We start from the raw sequence: 6,792 nt of genomic DNA, 5'->3' as shown, positions 1-6,792 counted from the left end.
TGTAAATCTGAACTGCTGACATTCTCCCTGGTTTCTGCTTCATGACTGCAAGTGTCTTCTCAGGAGAAGTTGCTATTTAATTTTTTTTTTTTTAATATCAGACATTTAAAATGTGCTTTTCAGTTGACTTAATGTTACAGTGGAAGTATTCTTATGTGTCATTTTTGTAAAAAGAAAGGAAAAACGTCAAGGCTAAGTCACTGCTATCGTTTATTTGGCCCTGGGCTGCTTTTGACTTCAGAGGTGCCAGCAATGGGATGTTGCAATATTCCTGTTGCAAGCTTGAGAAGATCTATTTATCACAGAGGTTGGGACATATTAACCTTGTGTGTCATCCTAAACACCTTCAAAACTCTTAAGCATTCGCCTAATGCTTACCTTAGATTACAAATGAATGTACATGATTCCCACATTGTTATTTCTTCACTTGATATATATACTTTTTAAATTGCAGTCCTTTTGGAAGGACTCGTTTATTAAAAATCACTTTGATAAGCTCTCATCGGTGAACTTCACATCCTGCAGCCTTTTACACAGGCCCCTCCTCCTCTAACTCCTTCACCTTCATCTTCTAATTTCTTCCTCGTGATTGCTTTGTTAGATGTTGCTTACAAGAAGTTAATGTTTAACTAAGAAAGATGTGCAGACAAGGATTTGTTTGGTTTTCCCCTCTTTAGTCCAACTTGGTTTACATTTCTTTTTTTTTTTTTCCCTTCATTATTATGTTACTTTTGTGTCATGAACTTCTGGGGAGAATTATGGTTATGCAAATTTAAGTAAATTAGCCCTCATTAAGCCCTCTATAGATGCCACTAAATTACTGCCAGTTCCCATGATAGCTAGTTAAAGTTAGTTTCAGCATATTTACATTACACTTCATCTGGTTTGCTGAAAGCCTGAAAAATATTGTTGGGGTTTGGTTTTATTACTGCTGTGTATATGTGTGGTCGTGGTGGTGGAGTTAAGTATCGTTACTGCATTTGTGACAGTATATTTAAGTTAAAACACATAACCCAAATTATCTCCCAACTAAACACCTAGAAAATTTAGAAATGGAGCTACACTTAAGTTCAAGTATTTTAGCATAGGGAGTAACCAGTGAAGATACAAATAACCTTAACAGCCCCAGAGTTCCCCTGAGCACTGAAGATTCCAGCCAAATTAGGGTAAGGTGTTACCAAAGATGCATTACATTATTTTAGCTCTGCTTTTGTGACTCTGGCAGTGTTACGGAGATGAGCTGAATTTGCTCAGCTTTCTAATACAGTCACTCGTTATCTTCAGCCCCGGGCTGGTGTATTTTCCCATGGGGAGACTTTGCTGCCCAGCATCCTGATGCATGTGGAGCCTCAGTTCTGTCCTGCATCTACCCACTGACACCAATGCTGTGAAGAGTAACAGTATTCAGACACTGCTCTAGCACTGTGCAAATCAGGCTTTTTGACACATATTTGGAGTCCTCGGGTGGCTTTTACCTCATCTAAATTTGTAACATCCCCTTATGCCACAGTGGGAAGTTGGCAGGAGATCTAGCAATCCAGTTCAGCAAGTGTAATTGGAGGTTTGCTCAGGACATTTAAAGGCAGGAACTGCCATTTTATCTCTTACCAAATCTTTTGTAAAATGGCACCTTAGCAATCTCTCTGAGATGAAGACGTGTGAACGTTGTTAATGCTGACAACCCTGTTGTTTAGTAAAATGGACAGGAGAAATTCAAGATCAATAAATAATTTTGATTCATCTTGTCAGCTCCCTGTTTGGAGGGTGAAAACAACTGGGTGAATAAGAACAACATGTGCATATCTGGTTCACGCTGAAACGTGTCAGTCATGCCACAAATCGTGATTCCATTTTCTCTCCCTCAGCCAGAATAAGGACAGTAGAGGGTATGGTCACAATGTGAAACGAGTAACCCAGTGTTTTATTCCATTCTGTACTTGTTGATATTCCTCTTTCTGCACAAAGACCAGTAATCTCACTGTGGCTGAGTCTTTTTTTTTTTCTTTTTTTTTCTTTTTGTTGTATCAAGTTTGGAGGAACCAACAGTGATACGATTAGGTACAGGACAGGACAGACGAGTGTTGGTCTGTGTGCTGATGGATTTAAGACACATGCCTACAGAATGCTGTTATTTGCACATTTTTGTGTCTTCCCAACTAAATATCTGCAGCTACTAGCAGCTGACAACACAGCATGAAGTTGAGTGTCACTTGTACATGAATAACACCTTAGCAGCAAGTGCCTTTCACAGCCATGATAAACAGTGTTTCACCTGAGAACCTGCAGCCTCAGAGAGATCAATGTCTGAAAGAGGAAAGCTCTCTGAAGTTAAATGTGGGTTATATTAATGAGGAAAATAGAAAATGATTGATTTCCTACATAACACTTCTACCATGGTTGAAGGAATCTACTCCTGTCTTTCTGAGTGCTGTAGTGATATTCTTGAGGACCCTACAGTAAAACATCCCTTAAAAACTCTTCTTCCTTTCTTCCTGAAAATAGAGCTTTGTCTCTGTGATCTGCAGACCTCACTGCAACAGTCTGCTTATTTGTAGCCACTTTACTTGCTGCAAAACACTGTATGCTGACAATGAACTGAGAGGTCCTCAGAAAGGATAAAACTCTTAGTCTCCGCTGTGAAACAGCCTGCTCATTTCATCCCACATTCTGAGTTGTGACCTTTACTTCCCTTTTGAAACATCAGTTGAGACTGAAGCTTCAGATCTTGCATTTTTAATGCGTTTGTTTCGTCGGGACCTTATTTAACTCTGAGACCTGGTTTCTCTCGGAGACATTGATTCAACATGATAAGTGCACTCTACAGGAAGGAGGGATCAGTCAACAAAGCACATGAGCCTGCAGAAGCAATGAGCTTAGCCCCCATGGCACAGAGCTTGTGCTTGCCAAGATGCCCAGTGCTGGAGATGCCTTTTCTCCAGGAGGGACATAAACATGAACTTTGGATCACAGCCTCCTTGCAATTAAACAATACACAAAAAGCCTTCAGTATGCACTTGGAGATTCAAAAGGAGATAAATTTTGGCTCTACACAGTCTTTTTGCAAGGTGCTTAGCTCCCAAAGCAGTGAAGTGTTAGATTGTATGGAGCTGTGATTTGAAAGTTTGGGTTTTTTCTCTGCTTAGAAGGTGGCTCTGTTTTGTTGAGTCCTGGATGTAGACTAGCATTTTATAATTGCAAAAAGTGAGATGTATAATGATTAAATAAACTGTAAAGTGGGGTGTATAATGGCTAAATAAACAGGTTTATTTTAACTGTTGAATAACTGGACTTCTGGAAAAAGGAGGAAGAAAAAAAAGTCAGAAATATAACAGCAGTTAGAGATGCATCCAAACATCCTGAATAGGAACAAGTCACCTATAGCAGACAGTACTGAAAGCAAAATCTACTTTTTACAGAGGCCCCATCCATTTTCTTTTTACAGAGGCCCAGGGCACAGCCTGGTTTACTGCAGGCAGGGCAGCACTGCCACATCTCACTTCGAGCAGTCTCTGCTCCTGCCTGTTTGCCCTTGTGCAGCCTCCTCCATGCAGCCCAAGTTCCCTTCCCCTCTCTCTTCTGCTAGCCCAGAGGCAGATTAGATTTTTCACTCTGGAATACCTTAATTTATGGGATAAACAGAACTTCACCCAAGCAGATAAATCACAACTTGTGTCTGGAGAGACTATGCAATTAATTCCAGACTCTTTACAGGATATGACCAGAGTTGGCTCTGACTGGAGAGAACAGTATGTGCTTAGCCATATATCTTAGAGTTTAATTCTGCAGGGGTAAAACCTCATTGTTCTGGGAACAGTTGGGCCTCAGAGATGTTTCAGTAAAGACACTCACTCTGGATGAGCCAGAACAGGCTCCATAAGGTTGAGCTGTCTTTATCCAAAGAGAGAGGTTATCTTGCTGCTGAACTCACCGACATTGAGTCATCTTCTGTTCCTGGCAAATGGCTCTGCTAATTGGAATAAGTTTTTCCATGGTTTTCCCTCTTCAAGCTCTTGATTTGAAAAGTTCACTGAATATTCCACATTTTTCCTACGTTATAAATCTTTAATAATTTGCATGTTGATTCCTGAGCTCTTTAGGAAACATGTATCTTTGGCTCAGAATTGTTGCTATTTCCCCATTTGATTACCAGTTCTGCTCTGGACTGCTATATTTGCACAGCTCCCTTGTTTTCATGTGTGTATGCTAGACTACTGACTTCTGTAAGCAAGAAGGTCCTGTTGTGCAGGTGTAATCCTTTGAAGATGGCAATGCAATCTTAATGACTTGCAAAGTAGATAAAAATATTGAAACCATGGCAACCTCCAAAATTCCAAGCTGATGCCCAACTTCGCTCTTTTGAGAAACGTAACCTGTTCATTACATGTAAATGAATCTGAAAAAAGATGTAGCCTGCAAGTAGAGGAATTGGCTCAAAACAAGTTACAAAATCTAACTACCTTGCCTGTCTTCTCAATGGACACTAAGTGATTTCAAAGACAGCCTGTTCTCCTCCATCCACATCTTTTCTAGTTCCAGGGCAGCCTCAATTTCTTTTTCTTTCTATGAGACTTCCAAAAAGTTTTCACACGCTCTGCCTTTTTATCAACATACTTCAGTTGAAAGATTCTGCTACAAATTTAGTGGCTCTTTTTTGGCAGATTCTGTACAGTATGCTGTGGGGATAAATTCAGCCAGACATATAGAAGAGTTTGGCTCAATATAATATCAAGTTTTTAAGAAAAAAATGCAGTTATGCATGTTCATAGGTTTGTCAACAAAAGGTAGATGACAAATATTTTTGTGTGGTTTAGGTTTTGTCTTACAACCCTGTTAAGTTCAGGAGGCTAATTTCCAGGCACAAGATATACCTAGATTCACAAGTATAAAGGTAGATAAAGGATCAGCATCTGTAGAAGAGTATCCATTGAGTGAACCAAAGTAGGGCCTGCTTCAGAAATACCAGATGACAAATGAATTTTAACTGTATACAAATTGTTGGTTGCTCTTGTTCCAGTGCTTATTTTTCTCCATTTTTGTGACCCAGGCACAGTCTCTAAAAGTAGCAAGTGCATTAATGTCATTTCACTGTTAATGTTGGAAGAATAATTGACACTGAATTGAATGCTAAAATGAATCCTACATTAAATATTCACCTCCAAGGATGTCTGTTGATGGCTTCTGTCAAATAACCAGCAAGAGCTTGTCATTGGAAAGCCTACATTCAAAGTCAGACTGAGATATTCTTCCTTCCTACTCTTTGCTGTTTATATCAGGTCTTGTAATCAGTGTGTTTATAATGACGAATGCATGTTTTTATTGAATTTATTTATAAAATCAGTTCTGTATGTAATAAATCAGATGCTGAATGTTATGTGTTGCAAAGCTGATTCACTGAAAAAGGGTTCCTTCACAAGAAGACTGTACAAGTCTTTCAGAAAACACAGAGAATAACAGCCCAGACTTTTAAAGCGGCTTTGTATTTTCACAAATATAAGCCATGTCTGTCTGGTTAAAAACACAAAACTCAGAAATAAACACATCTGCAGCTAATATGAAGAGCAGTTTGCTTAATATTTTCTTTCAACCCTAGAAGCTTCTTGTCTTTTTCGTCCTCTGCCAAAAACTTTTTTGCCTCTGAATTTTCCCTGAGGATTAGAATGTTACAGAAAAAAGGGGTATATGGGTAGCTAAAAGATTAGGTTTTTAACTGGAAAAAAAAAGGGGGGATAGGGAGAATAATTAGCAGCCACGGAATGTAGGGCCAACATTTTTGCTCTAAAAAATCATGTGATAAAAAAGGGCAACTAATCAACTTCAAGCTATAACAGGTTTCAGGTGTGTTTTGGCATGTGCCACTGAATGAAGGGAACATTCATTTTCAGGAATGAAAATTTTGACCTGGGTTTTCTCCTGTGTGTAAAGGCTGCAAGCCTGACCTCAAACTCCCCTGCAAGTGAGAGACACAAGATCTGAATCCAAAGCTGGGGAGACTGCGGGGATAGTTTCTTCTAATTGGAAATGCCTGGTACTGTTAGGTCTGAAAACTCAGTGAAGGATGTAGCTAAGGCACTTTATTTTTTGTTTGCTTGCTTGTTAGCTTTAAGTAGTAAATTAATAAAGAAGAGGAAACAAAGCTCCAATTTCTGAGTCAATTCCCCTGCAGCAGAGGTTTGGGATGCCTGCCTGGAGCTGGGCATCACTGTGAGCGTTAGCTCTCACCGAATAACCCATTCTCCAAACAGTCTCATGATGATGACTTCAACATTACAACATGATAGATGTTTGACAATGATCAATTTTTAACTTCTGGAAAGGAAAATTTTAATCTAAATTAATCTCTAAGGGCTTGTTTGGTTTGTACTGAGTCTTTAGTGTCAGCAAAGCAAACTTTTCCCTTTTGGAGATACAAATTCCACAGAGTAATGGGCTGATTTGAAAAGGGACAGCATTGCTGAAGGAAAATGGATCAGAAATTCCAGAGATGTCAAACCTTTAAAATCAGCTCCTTTAAAATCAGTTGGTCACTGAGGGTCTGCACAATTGGAAATTGCCACTCCTTGAAGGTGCCATTAGCTTTCTTCAAAATCAGGTCTCCAGAGTTATAAGCAAGACATTAAGGCAGTTTGATCTATAACTAAGGTTCCTTTTTATTTTGAAAAGTGCAACCCACAGACTGCAAACAGAATAAGACAAGATGGGAAAAGGACGTCTCAAGATAGTTCTTTTAAAAGTTATGATGTTTTTCTTCACTTATTTCTTCTGACTCAAAAAATGATTAAATGGAGGTCACTG

The sequence above is a fragment of the Anser anser genome (genome assembly GCF_964211835.1).
Source record: "Anser anser genome assembly, chromosome: 14".
NCBI classification, from domain to species: Eukaryota; Metazoa; Chordata; class Aves; order Anseriformes; family Anatidae; genus Anser; species Anser anser.
Note: the sequence above shows the minus strand (reverse complement) of the source record.